General features: G+C 36.7%; 1 protein-coding gene across 2 annotated transcripts in view; it reads left to right on the top strand.

Annotated features, from left to right (window-relative positions):
• Positions 1-23501, top strand: part of Frmd5 (FERM domain containing) — a 357589-nt gene that overhangs the window by 277989 nt on the left and 56099 nt on the right. The window lies entirely within an intron of this gene.

Below are 23501 nucleotides of genomic sequence, written 5' to 3'. Positions count from 1 at the left end.
TGTTTTTTGTATAAAAGCCACTATACTGGTTTACCAAGATGGACGTGCTTTTTTATGCGGTTATCAATATTAATCTTAAGCTTGATTCTATTTTCATTAAAACTGTTTATCCAAATTCAATTTTTGTTGCGATTGGTTTCACTTGTTTTTGTCAGATAATTTCGGTCAGAAGTGTGCAACGCATAGAACGAAGCATCTCCTACCATACAAAGTATATATATTCTTGATCAACACGATGAGACGAGTTCAAATAGTTCTTCGTCCGTCCGTCTGGATCAACGCAAACTCCTCCTAGACCGTAAGAGCTACAGAGCTGAAATTTTGTACGTATAATTTTGCTTGTATATACTGCAGGGGTTGTATATCTCGGATTCAGCCGGATCGGACCACTATATCATATAGCTCCCATACAAACCCCAAAGTCACGAACAGTGACTTTTCTCAATAACTTCGTTTTTTTCTGTGCTATTATCGTGACTTAATATTAACTTAACTAACTTAATAATTAGAGAGTTTATTACGCCTATAAACGACTGTGCCAAATTTAATAAAGATCGAAAACAGTGACTTTTGTAAATAACTTCGTTACTTTTAACGCGATTGCTTTCAAATTAAACATTTGTTAGTTTAATATATCTGTTAATGACTGCGCCGAATTTGATAAAGATCGGATGACTATATCATGTAGCTCCCATAGGAACGATCGGTGGAAAACAGTGACTTTGATCAATATCTCCGTTATTTCCTATGATTGTAGGCCATTCTTTTTATATAAAACGTTCTTCCACATTGATGGCTAATAGGTAAGGAAAGAGTTACCAAAAAAGTTGCAAGGGTATACAAACTTTGACGCGGTTGAAGTTAGCCCCGGACCTCTGGTTTAATACTAAACTTTATTTTTTTTCTTTTTCGAAAAATCGATTTAAACTAGCGACGAGGATGGGATGCTTATTATTATCCGAAATTAAACTTGGATTTTTTGATGCAAGACATAAAAAATTGTCACGCACAAAAACATACATACATATATACGTTTACATGCTGTGGTGAAATTTTGCAAACGTTTACATAAACATTTGCATGTCAGAGTCCCATGCTGGTGAATTTTTTGAATTGAAAAATTTAATAAAGGAATTAATTGATTCATCGAGTGCTAAAAATATCTCAACGGAACTCAATTATGACGACAGTTGGAAGCTTGGAACCGTTTGACTTGGGACAGCTAAATAAATGTGGCTCATATTTGGAGCGATTTAAATTGTTCCTGTTTGCCAATGATGTCAAAGACGATGGTCGCAAAAAAGCATCTTTCCTCACATTGGTCGGAGCACCAGACTACGATCGTTTGACATCATTGGCGTTTCTAACCACGTCAGTACATTAACGTTAGACCAAATTGAGAAGATTCTAACTGATCATCTTTATCCACATCCATCGGAAATAGCTGCGTTTTATCATTTTCACAAACGTGATCAACTTTCCGATGAGACAGTCGGAAACTATCTGGCAGCGGTGCGTGCATTGGCAGTGGTATCAGCTGCGGGATCGTTTTGTATGCGGCATGAGGGATGAAAACTTGCAGAGAAGTTTTCTTGCAGACACTGAATTGACAGTGCAGAATGTTTTTGAACAACTACTAGTAAAGCTGCAGCAGCGAGTGCAAAAGCTACCAGACATACCAATGAGGTAAAGGAACTAACTACCAACTACATTAAGGAAATGGACAACAATGTGCGGGTTGTGCTAGTCCACACGGCCGGCAGCAATGCCCTTAGCGTGGTGCAGTATGTCACGGCTGTGGCTGGAAAGGCCATCTTAAGCGTTTCTGCCGGAATAAAGAATCGTCAAATGATGTTCATCTAATAAAGGGCAAATTTTCACTCGTGAAATCAGTAAACCTAATATCTAATCTGGTGAGTTTGAAGAAACATATCACGGTACAGATTAATGATCAATCGTATACTTTTGAAGTGGATTCTGGATCTGAAGTAACTATGATGACGTTGCGAACTTATGATCATATCTGGCCAACAACCAAGCCAAAGGTTTACAACTACGATCTGGCTATACCGGCGATCAACACGTTGCTGGCCTCCATCGAAGGTGGATCGATTTTCGCCAAAATTGATTTGGCTCAAGCCTAGCAGCAGCTATAATAGACGAATACTTGTCTTTGTTGCAAACAATCAGTACACATAAGGGTGCATTCAATACTACTCGATTGCAATTCGGCATTTCATCTGCACCAGGCAGTTTTCAAAGCTGTATTGAGAATGTGGTACAGACAATTTCTGGTGTCTTACCATATTTTGATGACATTGTGATAATGGGAAAAACGGAAACGGAATTTGCAACTAGATTACAGGAACTGTTTTTACGTTTTGATGAAGCGACTACGCAAAGACAAATGCCAATTTGGAGTACCATTCGTTGAGTTTTTAGGGTTCAAAATTGACACAGCTGATATCCGACCATGTGCCGATCTTGAACGGCTTTGATTGCAGAGAAAAGTCTCGAACTCATTGGGTCAGAAAACTTACTAGTGCATTACGATGGTTCATTGCCACTAGTACTAGCTTGTGATGCGTCACCATATGGACTCGGTGCAGTCTTAAGTAAGACGCACCAGCACCTAAGGATAACAAACAACTGCAGGCTTTTTTAGGACTACTAAATTTTTATCAATAATTTTTGCCACATAAAGCAACAGTGGCAGAACCTTTACATCCTCTTTTGGATAAGGTATAATAAACAGTGTGAGAAGCCTTTTTCTACACTTATGGAACTCATTGGATCAGACAACGTACTAGTGCATTATGATGGTTTATTGCCACTAGTACTAGCTTGTGATGCGTTACCATATGGACTCGGTGCAATCTTAAGTCACAAAATGCCAAATGTGGCGGAGAAACTCATCGCTTTTTACTCCCCTACGTTATCCAAAGCTCAACAAAATTATGCTCAAATTGATCAAGTGGACATTGCCTTGGTAGCAGGAGTAAAGAAGTTCCACAACTCTCGTACATTCACAACGGTCGTACATTCACACTAATCACCGCTCATCGACTTCTGTTGGGTATTTTTACCACATCAAAGGCAATTTCAAACATTATTTCAAATCAGATGCTAAGTCGGTCTTTGTTCGTGTCAGCATATACATTCGAGCTTGTACTCCGCTCTGGATTGAAAAGGAGTAATGCAGATTTTCTAAGTCCTTGCCCACTATTAGCAGCATCAGACCCAATTAGCAGCAGCGCCAATCGTAAGTGCTGAGCCGATTGCCGCTTAAACATCAAAGGATCCCTTATTGGCGAAAGTATCAAACTGGGTGTTAAGGGGATGGCCCGACATGGAAATGGAGCAATCAGATAATGCTTATCCATACCATTGCCGTCTAAAACAGCTCTCTACAAATAAAGTAATCTTGATTTAAGGAAATCGCGCAGTAATTCCACCAAAATCCAGAGGAACAATTTTAGCTGCTCTACATACCGCTCATCCAGGCATTGTAAAAAGAATGCGTTAGCGCGTAGCTATGTTTCTTGGCCAAACATGGACGCAGAGATTGAACTCATTGTTAAGAAATGTATTTCATGCCAGCAGAATCGTAACGATCATTCAAAGGCATCGGGGCATCATTGGGAGTCAGGCAAGCGCCCGTGGTCACGTCTACACATCGACTTGGCAGGACCATTTCTAGGAAAAACCTTTTTTCTGGTCGTGGATTCTTACTCTAATTGGCTAGAGGTTGCTGTCGTTAGCTCCGCTTAAGCCACTTTTCGCTACTCATGGGTTACCAGATCAGTGTCACACAATGGCACAACATTTACCTCCGAGGAGTTTAAGGCATTGTGGAGACAGCAATCTAATTCGGCACATTAGATCAGCACCGTTTCACCCAGTAACAAACGGCCAAGCAGAGCGAATGGTGCAGACCACCAAAAATCTTAAAAAACTGCAGTCCTCGGTAGATGAGCTGTCTAAGTGACCCAGTCATTTGGGCAACTGAACAACGAGCATCCGGGTTTGAATCCCGGACTAGTGTATGGATATAGTTTTCGTCTAAGCCGAAGGCCTTAGTTGCCAGTGCTTGTAAAATATAGTAAGGTTGGTAGTTAACAACTATATCCTATACTTCTAATAACAATAATAATCTTAAAAAACTATCTCCGAACAGAAATTTTGATCTAAGCCTTGCTCGATTTTTTGTTTAATCGGCGAGGGGTTGAACTTCCTTCTTGATTGGGGCAGCTAAATGAATTTTTCGTTAATTTCTTCCTTCCTTCAAAAATTGGAACACGCAGGGAATTTTCTTTCACTTGTATATTTGTATTCACAGGTATAATAGCACTAAAATTAGCTTATCTAAGAGCGGGGAACAAAGCCCCGCTTGGATCGAAGTGTGGGGAGTTCTTATCGTGGGGAGAGCGCTGGGCATCATCGGGAGAGCGGCGCGAGGTGAAAGCTCCAGCCTCCCTTAAACCTTGTGTTGCCCGTTGGCGTAAACAAACACATAACTCCACATTCAACGACAAATCGCTAGCCATCTCAGCTGCTATTTAATCGGGAGTTTAAATCCTACTTTGATAAACTACAGCCACAAGAAATTTCTAATGGAGCAGGGCCATTTATTAATTAACCAAAATGTTTTGCTACATGCAGTTTCTTTTAGGTACGAAACTATGCACCGGGTCCAAAATGGATAGAAGACTACATAGCCCAGCAAACAGGACCAGTGTATTACAAAGTTCGTTTGACAGACAATCGCATCATTAAGCGTCATCATAACCAAATTCGAAGCCGAGGTGAACAAATAGTTGTAAACATATCACATCATGCATCATCGGCAACTGACGACAATACGGAAGATCCTATTTCCAGTAACCACTCTAGACAAACAAGTCCTACACGAGATGATCCTCAATCAATGCATGCCTTACAGGTGCTAAGACGTTCTACTCGCATGAGAGTCACTGTTTTCCACAATTTTGATCCCGATTCCCGATTTTATAGCTCCCATAGGAACAATTTGTGGGAAACAGTGATTCTGATTAAAAACTTCGTATGTAAGCCGTTTCGCAAACATTAGACTTTAAAGAAAACCCCTTAAAACGTTTTTCCACTTCGAAGACCATAGGTAAGGAAAAAGTAACAAAAAATTTGCAAGGGTATACAAACTTTGACCCGGTCGAAGTTAGCCCCCCCCCTCTGGATTTCCCTTTCCTTGTGAAGGCTTGATCCGCACTTTAAACCTTATGCAAACAGAAGACCGAATATTTTCATTTTATTTGATGCTTATAATATTGTAATTTTTCAACTTTGTATAAAATTATTATCTGCTCTAAAACCAATTGCCTAAGCTCCACTAATACAATTGACTCTTGAAATTATCGGCTGGTAATAGTCTCTTAACGAAATCAGTTTTAGTATCGACTGGTGTGGCAAAAAAAATGGTTACTAAGTATTTCGTTAAGTCGCAGATGGCTGTGACCGCATTCCCTACCCGTCTTCCTTTTTTGGAAGTGGTACTATTGTGTCAATTAATACAACATCACCACAGCTACTTTTCCAACTGTGAAAAAATTAAATAGCATCGTAAACCGTGTAAATTATTTTCTTTCGCAGTTTTTTTTTTTTATCGAATATTTCAAACAGTTGAGCATGTTTGTTGATTTCTTTTGACTGAGACCTCTCAGTGATATGTAAATCTTTACTATACTGTAACAAGAAAAGATTACATCTGGTTTTTGGTATAGACGGATTCAGAAAGAATAGTCTCTCTTTATTTAATAATGGACTTAGCCCAAAGTACATAATAAGGTTTGGAGTTATGTCGCTCAAAGTAGCGGGAGTATATAGCATGTCATTTGTATTTGTATATATGGATATATGTGTATGTACAGATGAAACACACTCAAGAAGTGCTTACGCTGCGGCCAGTCCGCATAAGTTCCGGATCCTATTACTGCACTTAAGTATATTTGTTATTGTATAAACATAGCAACAAAGTGTCGTTATGTTATGAGGTGTTACTTTTACTTTTAAGTTGGGCATATGACCACTTGTTATATTGTTTACTCTACAATACAGTGTGCATATGCTCATTTGGCATACAACATACTACACCTCCCTTTTTAAAAAAATAACGTAATAAATTGAAGTTATTTAATATACAAATTATTATTATTATTATTTTTATATATTTTATATATTATGTTGTGTCAAGAAAAAAATTTTATTTCTTAATTTTGGAAGATATCTATATATATATATATTCTTATTAAATTTTGTTTTATTTTAATTATACCATACACCCATAGAGTGAAATGGTATATTAAAGTCGCCAAAATGTATGTAACAGGCAGAAGGAAGCTTCTCCGACCCTATAAAGTATATATATTCTTGATCAGGATAAACAGCCGAGTCGATCTAGCCATGTCCGCCTGTCCGTCCGTCCGTCCGTATGAACATGCAGATCTTGGAGACTATAAGAGCTAAAACCACCAAGTTTGGTGTGTATACTCATGTATTATGTAAATATATAGAGTTGATTGGAATTTTGGCCACGCCCCCTTACGCCGCCAGGAATCACATAAAACTATTTTTCTTAAAAAGTATAACAGCTAGAGACATCAAATTTAGTTTGTATACCCGTTTAGTTAGCGCGCAGAAATTAATTGCTCAAACTTTTTGGCACGCCCCCTTACGCCCCCAGGAATCACATAAAACTGTTTTTCTTAAAAAGTATTATAGCTAGAAACATCAAATTTGGTATGTAGACTAGCTTAATAAACGCGCAGAAACTGGCTGGCCACGCCCACTTTCGCCCCCGCAAATTAAACAAAACTGATTTTATCAAAAACAAACAAAGCTAAAGTCACCAAATTTATTATGTATGCTGGCTTAGTATGCGCGCAGAGTATATACATTTTCATACTTTGCCACGCCCATTTCCGCCTTTATAATTAATAAAAAACCGATTTCCTGCTGTAGTTTTTTGTCTATCGCATTTGAATTCGGCAGTATAATTATTCTTATCTATTTCTACCAAACTACCAAATTTTATCGAAATCGGATTAAGCGGTCCACAAGGCCAGAATTGGCCGTTGGCTAGTGGCGGCGATAGAGTGCTAGTGTGTTTGTAGAGTGAGCGAGAAAGCATATAGTATGAGGCATGTAAAAACAATTGAATAGACATGTGTACATTTGGTTTTCGAAATTTGAAATATTTGTTTCACCTGGTGTATGGTATACCCAAGTCGACTTACTTGCTCCATTGTATTAAAACACACAACAAAAAAAACTTGTTTTTTATACACTTGCAGAGGGTCTTAAAAAGTTGGTCAAATGTTTGTAACGCACAGAAAGGAGACGTTTCCGACCCCATAATACATATATATTCATGATCAGCATGAGAAGCTGAGTCGATATAGCCATGTCCGTCTGTCCGTCTTCAAAAAAATTTCATAAAAATTGGAGTATCCCCATTAAATGAAATCAAAATGTTTTGCTACATGCAGTTTCTTTTGGGTACGAAACTATGCACCGGGTCCAAAATGGATAGAAGCCTACATAGCCGAGCAAACAGGACCAGTGTCTTACAAAGTTCGTTTGACAGACAATCGCATCATTAAGCGTCATCATAACCAAATTCGTAGCCGAGTTGAACAAATAGTTATAAGCATATCACATCAGGCACCATCAGCAACTGACGACAATACGGAAGATCCTACATATGTCCAGTAACCACTCTAGACAATCGAGTCCTACACGAGATGATCCTTAATCAATGCATGCCTTACCGGTGCTTCGACGTTCTAATGTTCACTGTTTTCCACAATCTTGATCCCGATTCCCGATCTTGATCAAATTGGGCACAGCAATTAACAGATATATAAAACTAACAAATGTTTAATTTAAAAGCAATCGCGTTAAAAATAACGAAGTTACTGACAAAAGTCACTGGTTTCTACCGATCGTTCCTGTGGGAGCTACATATATGATGTAGTCAACCGATCTTGATCAAATTTGGCAGAGTCCTTTATAAGTGTAATATGCTTACTAATATTACATTTCACGACACTAGTTTGAAAATAGCGAAGTTATTCAAAAAAGTCACTGTTCGTGACTTTGCCGTTTGTATGGGAGCTATATGATATAGTGGTCCGACCCGGCTGAATCTGAGATATACAGCCTTTAAAATATGTACTTGGATGGATTGTTGATATAATAAGATACAGAGTTATATATGTCGCAAAAGTTAAAACGTGTGTGTGCAAGCCATCTGGCAACCCAATCTTGGCAAAAAGTCAGTTCAGCCATGTCGTTTTGCTGAACACACGCGTTTTAACTTTTGCGACATATATGTATAACACTGTATCTTATAATGGAATTTTTATATTCTGTTCTCATGTACGTAACGAACGTCTTCATTGGACCGTATTTCAGAATAAAAGTTTCGAATATGGCTTTAGAGAGTTTACTACGCCTATAAGCGACGATGCCAAATTTGATCAAGATCGGGTGACTATATCATATAGCTCCCATACAAACGGCCAAGTCACGAACAGTGACTTTCTCAATAACTTCGTTATTTTCTGAGCTATTGTCGTGAAACTTAATATTAGAGAGTTTACTACGCCTATAAGCGACTATGCCAAATTTGATCAAGATCGTGTGACTATATCATATAGCTCCCATACAAACGGCCAAGTCACGAACAGTGACTTTCTCAATACCTTCGTTATTTTCTGAGCTATTGTCGTGAAACTTAATATTAGAGAGTTTACTACGCCTATAAGCGACTATGCCAAATTTGATCAAGATCAGGTGACTATATCATATAGCTCCCATAGGAACGATTGGTCGAAAACAGTGACTTTTGTAAATAACTTCGTTACTTTTAACGCGATTGCTTTTAAATTAAACATTTCTTAATTTAATATATATGTTAATGACTGTGCCGAATTTGATAAAGATCGGGTGACTATATCATATAGCTCCCATAGGAACAATCGGTGGAAAACAGTGACTTTGATCAATATCTTCGTTATTTCCTATGATTGTAGGCCTTTCTTTCTCAAGCTTAAGCCTATTTAGATAAAACGTTCTTCCACATTGATGGCTAATAGGTAAGGATAGAGTTACCAAAAAAGTTGCAAGGGTATACAAACTTTGACGCGGTCGAAGTTAGCCCCGGCCCTCTGGTTTTTGATATCGTTTTATTTATGCCTGAATGACCTCCTTGAATTGGATTGTATATATATAGCTTCTTTTTCCTTATTTATTTGTGTCCCCGGTTTGAGTAGCGCTACCCTTAATGATTTTAAATTTTTATTGCCCTTATTTCTTAAAGTATCTATTGAAATTGATTAAAAGATCTTTTCGCTCGGTGCCACTTTTAGTTGGCTGATTTTAGATACACCAGCTTGCCATTCAAGCCTTTGACCTGACCCAAGTCGAGTATCCTGTTGGAGCATAAATCGCTAACATTAATTCTTGCAACAACTGTTTTCTTATGTTTTAATAAACATGTGGAATCTGTTATTCGCAAGGTCACTACTTTTCTTACCTCGTCATTATTGATGACTTCGTATACGTTTGGCCCAGAAACTTTTTCAAGACTTTTGCTTGGCAATAGTTCTTGTTTATTTTCTGCACAGAAATGGTTTTGTCTACTTTCGTGCCTGGTAGTGACTTTCAGGACTTTTTTGTTCATATCAATTAGATCGGATATTGTTATCCTCGACAGGGCGTCTGCCACAAAATTATCTTTTCCTTTTAGATACTCTACAGTAAAATCATATTCTTCTAATTCGAGTCGCAGGCGTGTTAATTTTGAATTTCGGCTTACCATAGAAAATAAATATGTCAAAGGTCTGTGATCAATGCAAAATGTATTGCTGCTATTTCTTGTTCTGTAGTACTCTTATTGCTTTCACTTTTAGTGAAACTGCTCCACATGCGTGTTTGCTTGCATCCGTGATTATGCAAAATTCTTTGCTAAAATCTGGGTACTGTAAAAAATTTGGTTCAACAAGTTTCTTTTTTAGATACTGGATAGCTTTTTCACACTCTGTTGTCAATTCAAATGGGACATTATTTTTACATAATTATGTTATGTGCCGTGAACATTCGGCGAAGTTTTCTATAACAATAATAAATATAATAATTGGAAATTGCAATGAATCTTCTAGCGCTGTCTGCTTCCGTAGGGACTGGATAATTATTGATGTAGTCAAATTTTTTGTCATCTGGTAAGATTCCTTTATCTGTGCACCTGTGACCTCGTCACCTCGTGCATAATAAATGAACATTTTTCTGGATGTAATTTGAGATTGTGTTTTCTACAGAGTTTGAAAACATCTGTTAAATTTTAAATCATATGTTGTTCAGAACAACCAATAACGATTAAATCATACATATACAGAAAGGCTTGCGATGGCTCAAGGCCTGGAAATGCTATTGTCATCATTCTCTGAAATGAATTGGGCGCTATTTTAACACCAAATGGTAATCGCGTAAAGCGATATGAACCATTGCTTGTTGAAAAAAACGTAATATTTCTTGTGTTTTCCTCAAGTTCAAGTTGGTAGAAACCTGACATTGAATCAAGGCATGAAAAATATTTAGCTCGACCTAATTGATCAAGAATATCATCAATTCTGGGTAGTGCGAATTTATCTGACAGCAATTTCTTATTTATTTGGCGATAATCTATTACTAATTGCCATTTTTTCTCTTTAGAGCCCGAAAGAGTTTTCTTCGAGACTAATAAAAGTGAGCTTTTATATAGTGATAGAACGGTTCAACAATTTTTTGTTCAATTAACTTTCCAAATTAACGCTGGATTACTTCTATTTGGCTATGCGGAGGTCGAAAATTTTTACATATACTGGCTCATCATCATTTAGTCTCAATTTTGCTTATAAAAATGGTTTGTTGTTATTGGTTCGGTGCATATTTCTTCAAGTTGTTTTTTAAACAAAATTGGAAAATTTTTTATTTGGCATGTATCTGTGGTATTTAAGAATAGGACAAAAGCATTCTGGGCTGTTGCAATGGTGTTTGCAACATAGACACCCGGTTCAATTTTCTGATTTGGAACTAAAATGTTTTCTTCTGCTGAAGACAATTCTATTTTGCGTATCACTTGTGATCTTGCTGGTAGAAGTGTGGAATTAGTACCAGAGCTAAATGTTATTGGAACATAGATAAGATACGTTAAGTTTTATGGTCTAATAATAAACCAATCCTATTATTCCATCGCAGGGGATCGCGAAATTTGAATGAAGTAAATAAAATTTGTATGGAATAATGTATTTGTCTTTTTGTAGTTCAATTGAGACTAGGAGTTTATTACTCCTTCTCCTATGCCTCGAATGTCTATAATTCTATTGATTGAGATGCCGTGAAAGACATCAGATTTCTCTTTTATACCTGAAATATCTGCACCTGTATCAACCAAAAATGTTATCTTTCTATTTGTTGCAACATTTTTTAATAATACGAAATTGTTGAGACTTAAGTTGACAATATATATTTTACTATTTATCCCTGTATATCTGGAGGAGTTTGGGACATTATTGTTATTGTAATTATTTCTATTTTGGATGTTGCCTTGGTTGAAAATATTCGTACCTCGGTTATAACCTCTACCTCTATTGTTGTTTCTGTTATTGTTATTATTATTATTATAGTAGTTGTAGTTACCTCGGCCATTGCCTCTTCCTCTTTGGGAATTGTAGCTACCTCCTCTATTATTGCGACCTCGCTGAAATAATACTGTACTTACGCTTCCAGTCATTTCTGTGCTGCAATGGATATATTTACCCATTACATCATTGCAAGTAACGAAGTTACCAGTATTATTTTGAGCTTTTCATGCTCACAATTTTCAATCATTTTAGAAATAGATTCGTTTGTGGGGAATTTTTCTGCATTAATTGGGTCTAGGCCATTATCAATAAAGGCTGCCTCCCATTGCTTTCGCAAATTATCTATTTCGGTTGCATATTGGGAGCAGTTTTGCCTTTTTGTTGTATGTTTAATAATTTAGCTTTATTCTAAACTTGTTTATTATTCCTGATATAGTGGTTTCGTCTGGTATCTTGCACAAGACTGTACCGGCTATTTTCGACTTTATGACTTCAACCGCTATATCTTCCTGAAACGATTCAATGTTAATTGTTTTCCATCGAATTCAGGGACTGAGGAGCAAACCTGCTTCACGTATTCCCTGTCCAAGGCTAATTGGTTAGTCATTATAACTTCTGTATGGGGGAGTTACTGTTGTGCATGTATTTTTAATCTGGCGGTAGGTGCAGGATGGGTTTTGTTTTTTTTCTTGTATGGAAACAGAATCGTTCCATGCTGGTGGGTTATCTTGATTGTTCAAAACTTTGCTGAGACGGTCAATTTCCGACCTCAAGGTATAACACCGCCGCGCTTTTTATGTCGTTTTTCATTTTTATTCATCCGCACTCGTCTCACTTAGATATTCATTTATTTGTTACTCTTACTTTAAAGTTGATCATATGTCCACTTGTTATATTTTATACTCAGTGTGCATTTGACGGATTTTTAATTATGCCAGTCGAAACTCGGTGCTTGCTTTGTTTTTTACTTTGTAATCGTGTGGTTACTCGTAGGATATTTTGAGCCTTGAGTTTTGCTCTATTTTGTGCTATTTGCACTTTAAAGTTTATTTCTTTATTGAAGTCATCAATGTTGTAGATGGGACCTCAGATGAAAATGGGACAGTTTTAGGGTGTTTCGCAGACCAATATGATGTACTAATTGAAAGTTAAATGACTCCTTTCTACTGTTCCAAGTATTTGATTATGGTGAGCCGTGGTGTTAATTTTAGAGATGTTAAAATTTTTGCTGAGTTTGATTAGTTCTGAATTTATATATTCTGTTCCCATGTCTGTTAGGATCACAATTATAAGACACATTACAAAAAGTGAAGTGAAAGAGATAGGATAGACTTTTTTTGGTGTTTATTATTGATTTACCTCTAGAATTTTTATTTAAAACAAAATGGGGCGATCTACACTCCTTTTCCTGAAGAAAAGGGCTCTTTTTTAGCAATTTCCAAGTCAGGTTGGACTATTGCCCGAATTTCCCGTGAAATTGGCCGTAGTCGAACCGCAATCGCCAGTTTTTTAAAAAATCCGGAAAGTTACGGTAAAAGGCGGAGTACAGGTCGAATTCCGATTCTTGGTGACCTTTAAAAACGGTACATTCTTAATAAAGCAAGCAACTCGACAATATCATGTGCCCAACTTGCTTCGATTTCCGGCAAGAAAGTGTCGGCTATGACTGTTTGGCGCACTTTAAATAAATCAAAAAATATTGTAATCGATTTCGCGCTTAGAAACTTAGAGACAAACTGGGACTCGGTAAGAAACATGTTTTATCAAAGCTTACTTGTAAAGTACCGTTCTTTTTTGTATAAAAGGTTATTTTTTCTGATGAGAAAAAATTTAATCTGGACGGACCGGATGGATATCGCCATTATTGGCGAGATTTACGAAAAGAGCCATTATATTTCTCAAAGAGGAACTTTGGAGGCGGATCGGTGATGGTGTGGGGAGCTTTTACCAAGTTTGGAACTCTAAACTTGCAGTTTACAAGCTCAAGGATGAATAGTTCCGACTACATCCAAGTACTAGAAAGTAGCCTGCTGCCATTTTTAACAGAAAATAGGGAAAACCCCTACATTTTATGCAGGAAAACGCAAGAATCCACACAAGCCGGCAAACAAAGGCGTTTTTGCAAGACTGTTCGGTCAATTTAATGGACTGGCCAGCATGCTCTCCGGATCTAAATCCAATTGAGAACATTTGGGGTATTTTGGCAAGACGTGTTTATAAAGAAAACCAGGTTTACGGCAACATAACCGACCTTAAGGAAGCAATTATCAGAGAATGGGGTCTTCTAGAGGATCAGTTATTAAAAACTCTTTCGGATTCGATGAAAAAGCGTATTTTTGAAGTCGGAAGAGCGCAGGGAAATGCAATTAATTATTAATTTAAAAATTATTAAGGAAATTTCTACTTGTTTTTTATTTTTAAGCTTAAATTGAAATATGTCTTATAATTTTGATATGGTTGATAACCCTATTTTTTTTGTTTTCTTAAAAAAAATATATATATGTGAAAAATATTATTGAAAAATGACATTAATCTTATTCGCATTCTAATTTTGAATATATTTCTAAAAAAAATTTTTGGAAAACTAAAGTGTTTTAGAAAATATGTGTGAAAAACGACTTGTCTTATCATTATGATAAGCACTGTAGATCAGGATCAACAGCCGAGTCGATCTAGCCATGTCCGTCTGTCCGTCCGTCCGTCCGTCTGTATGAACACGCAGATCTCGGAGACTATAAGAGCTAGAGCCACCAAATTTGGTTACGCCCCCAGGAATCACATAAAACAATTTTTCTTAAAAAGTATAACAGCTAGAGACATCAAATTTAGTTTGTATACCCGTTACTTGGCGCGCAGAAACTAATTGTTTAAACTTTTTGACACGCCCCCTTCCGCCCCCGGAATTTACATAAAACTGATTTCCTTAAAAACTATAATAGCTACCGACATTAAATTTGGTATGCAGACTAGCTTAATAGACTCGCAGATATTGGCTATTTAAAAATTTTGCACGCCCACTTCCGCCCCCGCAAATTAAACAAAACTGATTTTATCAAAAATACCACCCTTTGCGACCGTGGTGGAAATATGTGTGTTAAAATTTAACTTATGGTCCATAAGTAGGCCCAAATCATTCATATTGTTGAGACGTTCCAAAGGACTATAGTTTAGAAAATAAGTAACCAGTTGAGGAGAGTTACGAAAAAAAAAGCCATTAACTTACATTCGGTAGTGTTAAGATTTAGTAGATTAAACTGGCACCAGGATAAAAAGTTTTTAAGATCAGCTTGTAGTCGACTTAATGAATCTGTATCTTTATAAGTAAGACAAAGCTTGACATCGTCAGCATACATAAGCACACGCGAATGAACAATGACTGATGGAAGATCGTTAATGAATAATGTGAAAAGCAGAGGACCAAGATAACTACCTTGAGGTACACCAGAAGTCACAGGAATGGAATTGGAAAAAGTAGACTCAGTTTGTTTAGCATTATTGAACCCCCTTGATAATTATAGAGGTAAATTCTAACACGTTAGAGGTTGTAGATCTACGTTTGACAAACCCATGTTGGGATGGTGAATTAATAGAGCTTCCAAAATGTTGCAATTGAGAGATGAATGAAATAGGACTCTTTCCAAATAGATGGAAAAGAGGAAGATTCGACAGACAATAAAAACAATTTTAAAATGGGTTTAAAATGGCACAGAACCTGAGTACACATCCAGGTAGACCATCAGGCCCCGGAGAATAAACAGGTTTAACTAGTTTAAGTCTACTCAATCATTGCATGAGCTGGTGAAGCTTACACCGCTGAAGATAATTCCTATAACATTGTGTATTAAGCATCATAAACTTTAAACGAGCGACTGTAAACAGAGCATAATCTGATGAACGACGTGTTTTTTGAAACTTTTTATAATTTCGAGTCTTCACATTTTTCAAATTGGATAACTCTCGAGAGAACCAGGGAGGTTTGTTAAGCCGCTCCTGCCTACCAAGAGGAACGCAAATATAAAAAATTTCAAGTAGGATGAAATTTGTGTTCGGGAAGAACATATGCTTCGATCCTAGAAACATCACAATAAGAAGAGTCCAATACAAAAATAAGATCTAACGATTTTCCATTAGAATTTAGGACAGGATTGACTTGGGATAAAGATAAGCCTAGAAGGCCATCAATAAAGTCACGTGACATAGAGGGCAGCAACATGGTAGATTCATCTGTTAGTGACCATGCTAAAGCAGGTAAATTAAAATCAACTACAACTATGAGCATGTCTTGACTGGAAACCAAAGAGAAGACAAACTGAATTGTCTCTAAACGATTTAAATATACCACCATGTCTGACAATGGTGGAATATAGGAACAAGTAATAAAAGCATTAAAAGATTTAAAATTTACTTTAACACCGAAAAACTCAATTTCCTGGGTACTAGAAAATTGAATCATTTCAGACGATAAAGCAGCATCAACAGCTATCAGTCACGTCTGAATATAGAAAAGTTTGTGGAAAAAACTGGAACTAGAGATTAGGAAGTTTAGATTTCAGTCCTCTAACGTTCTCGTAACCCAGGTTAAGGGACGAAGCTAGTTTTTTGACACACCAGCAGATGCTGATCTGGCAGGAATAGAGTTAGTTGTTGTTGTTGGCTGGCGTATCGGTTGACGATTTTTTTACTTTACTTTCTTTCTTTACAGTATATTCCTTAACTATTATGTACTTCGGCCAAAAATCTTCACGACTTATAATGTCAAAGATATTGGCAGAAACACTAATTTTAAAGGACAAAATGTCCCGAGAATCCTCAGATGTGACAACAGGGTCTAGCCTAGAAAGAAATATACGTTTCTTCGGTGGTACGCCAACGAGAGGCCGCGGTCCCGAAGCGTCAGAAGCAGCAGCAACGTTGGACAAGTCACCCACTGCAGCACTCAACTTGTTTACGGGGTTTTGGAGACTCATTCATAAGCGATAAGCTTCTAAACTGAGTCTCCACCACAGTAAACTCCGTTTGGAAATTGTTAAAACCTGCCCTCAAAGTGTCAAATATATCTCTAGTCCGCCTCATAAATGAGCGCATCTCGTTCTCGACCTCCCGGCAAGCATCACATCCATATTTTAACCCACCACCTTTAGCAATAGACTCTCTCATTCTGCCTGTGTAACCTGCACACTTAACGTGAACCACATTGTCACACAGCCAACAAAGAATATAATCATGGGAGTCAACAGCGTTAGTGGCAACTATGCCATTACTTTTAAAGCAGACAACCATTTTATGAAAGATTTAATATAATTTAAAAAAAGACAAAAAATAAAATTTTAAAGGTAACAACTATGTATAAAAGAATATACTGACCAGTTCTGACACAAGGGTTAATGTGCAGAGTAAGCCTTCACAACTAAAGAGTTCTAGTGATAAACACAAAAACAAAAGCACTTATCACTGAGTCGCTGGTAGGCAAAAGACGACAGCGCAATCAAACAAAAATAAGAAAGGGCGAGAGAGCGCGTCAAATTGAACACATGCAACAACAATTTGTACGCAAGTGCGCGATAGTTAGCTACAACCGTAAAATTAAAGACAAAAGCAAAAGAGACAAGCAAATCAACAACACTGCTAATGCAAGTTTTGTTGTAAGATTAAATTCATGTATGTTGGAATTGTTCGATTTTATTTTGCAAGTGCACAAAAACTAGTGAAAGCAATCTCGAGTTGAAAATTAAATTCGGATGTTAAAGTTTAGTTATACGAGCCCCGACCACTATTAATTCGTACGGCAAGCTTTTTTACCCAAATGCAATGTTTAACTGACGATATTTTCAATACTGTAGAAGATAGCACATGCAAACCACTTTTTTCTGAAAGATCCTTTTATTCTCTATTATATAACATAAAATGTTTGAGGTACTTCAATAACAACAACAACAACAATAATTTCATTAAATGCTCTGCTGAACTGATAAAAAAAAATTGACCAGTATTAATTCGTACGGTGCTTGAAATAAGTATATACAATATGATTTTTTAAGAATTAATATTGGGTAACATCGCCTTTTGCCTTTACAACACATTTACAACGCTTTGGCATAGATTTTAATAAATTCTGGCATTGTTCGGTTGATATAGAGTCCCACATCTCCTGCAATTTTGTTTTTAAGTCAGAGAGGGTTCTTTGCGGCTCATTTTTTTGATTTATTTTCATTATTCCCCATATATTTTCGATTGGGCTTAGGTCCGGACTATTTGATGGCCAATCTAAAACCCCAATTTCCTTATTCTGCAACCATGCTTTTGTTTTTTTGGCAGTATGAGATGATGCTCCATCCTGTTGAAAGGTGTATTCATCACAGTCACCCAGTTTTGGTATTGATGGCAGCAGACTTTCTTCTAATATGGTGATGTATTTTTCTGCGTTGACCATCCCATCAATAAAGTGCAATTGGCCTACGCCTTTGGCAGACATACAACCCCAGACCATTACGCTCGCTGGGAACTTAACTGTCCTTTTAAGGCAGTCTTTATGGTATGCTTCACTTTTGTTGCGAATGACTATTCTTCGCGCATCACCGACACTCACATCAAATTTAGCTTCATCGCTAAATATGATGGAATTCCATTGCCTTTGAGTCCAACTCATCCGTTCCCGACACCATTGCAAACGCTTCTTCTTTTGGCGAAGCGTAAGCAATGGTTTTTCCTTGGCCTAAGAGTAATTTAAGATATTAAGTTTGTAGCATAGATAATCCCTATACATACTTTATAGAACTTGTATCCAATATTACGCAACTGCAGGCGAGTCCACTCACGCTTAACGCTGTTCCCGATTTTCTCACACCACTCTAATGCCAAATTTCTTAAATTTTGGCGACGATCAGCTTTCACAATTGTGGCTAGGGCTCTTTTATCACGATCTGATATTACTGTTTTTCGGCCTCTATTTGCGACTTTATTGTCAATACTGCCATTTTTCATAAACATTTTTATTATTCCTTGAACGGACGATTTAGCCAGATTTAATTGTTTGGCTAATTCACAAAATGACTTCCCAGATTTATAAAAATCTACAGCTAAACTGTTAATTTCTTTGGAAATCGGCTTACCACGTACCATTATTGCTAAACTTTGAATAATATGAAGCGGTAAAACATTTCACACATTCCACATGGTATAACTGTTTCCAGATTATGACTAGGTAGTGATTATGTTACACTGTTTGTTTTTATTTTGATCTTCTTTCAATTCTAAGCTAAGCTAATGCACCGTACGAATTAATACTGGTCAATTTTTTTTTACAAGTTCAGCAGAGCATTTAATGAAATTATTGTTGTTGTTGTTGTTATTGAAGTACCTCAAACATTTTATGTTATATAATAGAGAATAAAAGGATCTTTCAGAAAAAAGTGGTTTGCATGTGCTATCTTCTACAGTATTGAAAATATCGTCAGTTAAACATTGCATTTGGGTAAAAAAGCTTGCCGTACGAATTAATAGTGGTCGGGGCTCGTACAGAAAGTGCGGTTATAAGTAATACAAAATTATTTAATCGCTAAAAAAAATAAGATTTGATAAGCGCAAAAAAAACACGTCCGTCCTTGCAACGAGTGAAAAGTTCTTGGTCAATTGATGATTTATTGCTCTCGCCCTTGGTAAACGCGCGGAATTCAAATGCTATTGGTTACTGTTGATTGTCATATTCTTAACTAAGCATTGCTCCACAAGGGAATTTACTAGCATCAGTTGTGATGCAAAATTCTCTATTGAAATCTGGATACCGTAGTATTGGTAGATGAATTAGTGCTGTTTTAAGAATGCAATTGCACATTCATCAGTCCAAATACATTCGACATTCTTTTTACATAAATTTGTCAAAACGCTTCCGTATTGGGAAAAAATTTGGTACAGAACGTCCATAATAGGTATGAAATGCAACAAATCTCTTTACTTCATTTGGATCTTTTGGAGTTGGATAGCCTTGGATAATTTTGAACTTGCTATCGTCGGGAAGAATACCTTTGTCTGTACACTTGTGATTATATTTTCGGCATATGTCGAAAACATCAGTCAAATTTTCAAACATATGTTTCTGAGAACAGCCTAATACAAATAAATCGTCCATGTGTAAAAAGGCTTGGGATGGTTGTAAGGTAAGGTCATTCGTTGGAATGAATTCGGGGCTATTTTTATACCGTATGGTAATTTTTTAAATAGATATGAGCCTTTATCTGTGGAAAAGGACTTTAAATAGCTAGAGGATAATTTAATTTGGTGAAAACCTGAAATAAGCTCAAGACAAGAAAAATATTTGTCTCTGACTAATTGATCAAGAATATCATCTATTCTTACAATTAATTTTTTATTTAAGCTTCTGTAATCTACCATTAAGCGCCATCCTTTATCATTTGTCCTAGGAAGAGATTTCTTTGGTACTAACAGTATTAGGCTGCTGGTTCAATTACGTCATCTCTAAATGTCTATACGTTTGGAATTTTCTATTTTATGAGTGTGTGGGATTCTACAATTTTTAATATACTTAGTTTCATCTGATTTAAGTCTTTTTGTTTATAGAAATTTTTTGTAGATATTTTATCTGTTTATAGCGCAAATATGTCTAAATTTTTTTGCATATTTGTTTTTTTTTCTTTTGCAAGTGATGTGATGTTTTTTGAAAGTTTTTCAGGTTTCTTTTTATTATTATCATTGGAGATATTGCTGTTTTGTTTGATAGTCAAGAATACAGTTTTATTTTTTAATAAAATCAATACCAAGGATACCTTTACTGGGTATTGGAACGTTATCATCGTCTATTGTGTTACGAGAACTTGATTTAATTGTAATTCTACATTAACGTGTCCTAGAGTGCCTGTAAACCTTTGTCCAGTGCATTGATATGCCCGCACCTGTATGTACGAGAAGTTTACTTGTAAGGTGGCTAGAACTAATTTTATATAATATAAAATAGCTAAGATTAAGATCTACCACTGTTTTCATAATTTTTTTCTGAATTATGTAAAGTTATACTAGAAACTTGTTTGAATGTTAGTTTGTGTCGTTTTAATGTTAATGTTGCTTTTTCTTTGCAATCATTGTAGATGGATAGAGCTCCTTATTGATGGGATTTCGAAAGGCTATTGTAAAGAGTTTTTAAAAGAAGCCTAAGAAGGATTTTATAATATTATAGTTTTTTTCTATGGTGCCTCTGATGTGTTTCTATCTAACGAGAGACACTTGATTGATTTATAGAGTTCGTCTTTAATATTGCGAGCTTCATTTATAATGTGAAATTCTACATATACCTTTTCTTTTTGCTACGGCTATGAATGCAGTACACTGTTAGTATGAATTGACTAACGAGTATTATTACCATTATGAAAATTACAGTAGTACAGTTGCCTTTGGGTCTACTATTTTCTTTCTTCAGACCCCATGATAATTGCAAAATGATATATATACCTACATATATATTTTTATCCTTGCAAAAAGGGCATATTAATTTTTGTCAATGCATTGTACGAAGCATTTCCGACCTTATAAAGTATACATATTCTTGATCAGCATGACGAGACGAGTTCATAGAGCCATGCCCGCCCGTCCCTCTGTCCGTCCATCCGTCTGTCTGCCCGTCTGTCCGTCCGTCCGTCTGTATCAACGCAAACTCCTCCGAGACCGTAAGAGCTACAGAAATATTTCATGTTGGTTTGTATATATTACAGGGGTTGTATATCTCGGATTCTGCCAGATCGGACCACTGTATTATATAGCAGTGAACAGTAATGTAAATTTATGATGTAAATACACGAACTGAGTGAAAATCATGCTTTTGGAAATATAACCAAAGCAATTTGCAACCTCTAAAGTGCAGATTCTTTAGTTGAGGCTATCATCCATGTAAACTATAGCGTACAAATATGTTATATCTCCTAATGCTTTCAAAATTGCTCTTTGGAACACTGATGGAGCGTTTTTAAGTCCAAAAGGCACCGCAATAAATTCATATTGCCCATCTGGTGTAACGAATGCCGTATATTCAAGAGAATTTAAATCCACTCATAAATCCATCCCCAATCACAGAATGAATCGAGATCTGATTATAGGAATAACAAATCTTGATGTCATCCGCAAACATGAGCACCCGTGAATGAACGAAGTCCAAGGGCAAATCATTTATAAACAATATAAATAACAGTGGGCCCAGATGCCTGCCGTGGGCTACATTTGAGGAAACTCGAACTGTCTCAGATATTTAGGAAAGAAAAGACACCTTTTGTGTTCTACCAAAGAGATACGATTTTAGCCAATAGCTTCAGGGAAAAGCCCATAATGTAAAGTTTCGTAAGAAGCATAGAATGATCAACCGTATCGAAAGCCTTATTAAAGTCGGTGTAAATAATTTGTAATAATTTTCTCAAACAGCTTAGGTATTGCGGAGATTTTGGAAATGCTACGGTAGTTAGAAACTTCCGATTTGTTGCGCTTTTTAAAAAGCGGAATAATAAAAGACTCCTTCCAAACATCAGGACAGCTACAAGTCGCACTCGATATAAAGAATAACCGAGCTAAAGGCTTAGATAGGGAAATCGAACACATTTTAAGGATGCAACTAGGTATATTATCAGGCCCGGGTAGGAAGGAAGACTTCATGGAAGATAAGCTAGAGATCACACAGTCTTCAGTAATACTAGGAAAAACACGCAATTTAAATGTGCGATTGAGAAAGGATAGAATAAGTCGACTCAAAGAATTTAGCAAAAAGATCTGCAATATCTGAATCATTATTAGCTGTCTAACAATTAAGTTTGAAGGTGGAAGGTGGTAAATTAGAGCGTAGTTTAGTATGAACAAAATTGTAAAATCTTTTGTGTTTCTTATAGAATTATTATATAATTATTGTAGCATTTAGTATTTCAGAGACAAAATTGAGATTTCGAAAATAAGGTTGTTAAGAAGAAGATTGAAATTTGTTTTATGAAAACATCTACGACGCACTGGAAGGGTAGAGACATCCACATAAGAAACGCATTTATCAATAAGAGAATTAAGCAGAGTAGAAAAAATTCACTGCACAATCTATATCGCAGCACTCAAATAGAAACGACAAATCAAAAGAGAAAATAAGGTTAAGAAGATTAAAATTTCTTTTATGAAAACATCTACAACGAGAAATGTAGATGTTATTAAATGAATTAGTAACGGAATTGTTATAACGAATAAAACTGCCATGACGCACGAGGGCAAGTCATTCTTAATACAAAAATTAAGGACGATGATCTGCACGCCTTCATAGCAGGCCTGAGGAGGCCAATTAAGGTACTGGTTATACCAGCACAGGCCAAAGATTTGCCTTCGGCTTTAGCACTGGCTCGCGATGCTGAGAATAGCATAGAAAGGAGCATTATCGCTGATACGTATGCTAAAGTAGTTGAAGATAGGAGCCACCCAAGAGAAAATAAAAAGCAAGAACGTCGCTCAATGCCCAGACTGGGAAAACATTTGGAGAAAAATCCCCACTTTACGGGAAAACCGGGCCAAAATAGACCCCAACAAGGTGAGCAGAGACCGACCTCAAATAATAAACAACGGCGAGTATAAGATCAAGTGCAACCGATGGATGTTGATCCATCAGTTTCCAAGCTGAGACAGCAAACTAATTGGGGTAAGCCCACAGTAGTGCCACTTACGGCGAATCTCAAAAGATACAGAACGCCTCAGTGCGTATGACCGTGCAGTGTCGGCAGAAAGTTAACAACATTTCTTAGAAAGCCTCTTCCTAAGACCAATAGTACGCGAGTATAGCAGAAACCGCAGTCGCCGATGCCAGCGACGAGAACGATTCTATAC

The sequence above is a fragment of the Drosophila tropicalis genome, unplaced genomic scaffold, assembly GCF_018151085.1.
Source record: "Drosophila tropicalis isolate 14030-0801.00 unplaced genomic scaffold, ASM1815108v1 contig_401, whole genome shotgun sequence".
In the NCBI taxonomy this organism is placed as follows: domain Eukaryota; kingdom Metazoa; phylum Arthropoda; class Insecta; order Diptera; family Drosophilidae; genus Drosophila; species Drosophila tropicalis.
The sequence above is the reverse complement of the archived record's forward strand: the minus strand, read 5'-3'. Positions and strand labels throughout refer to the sequence as shown.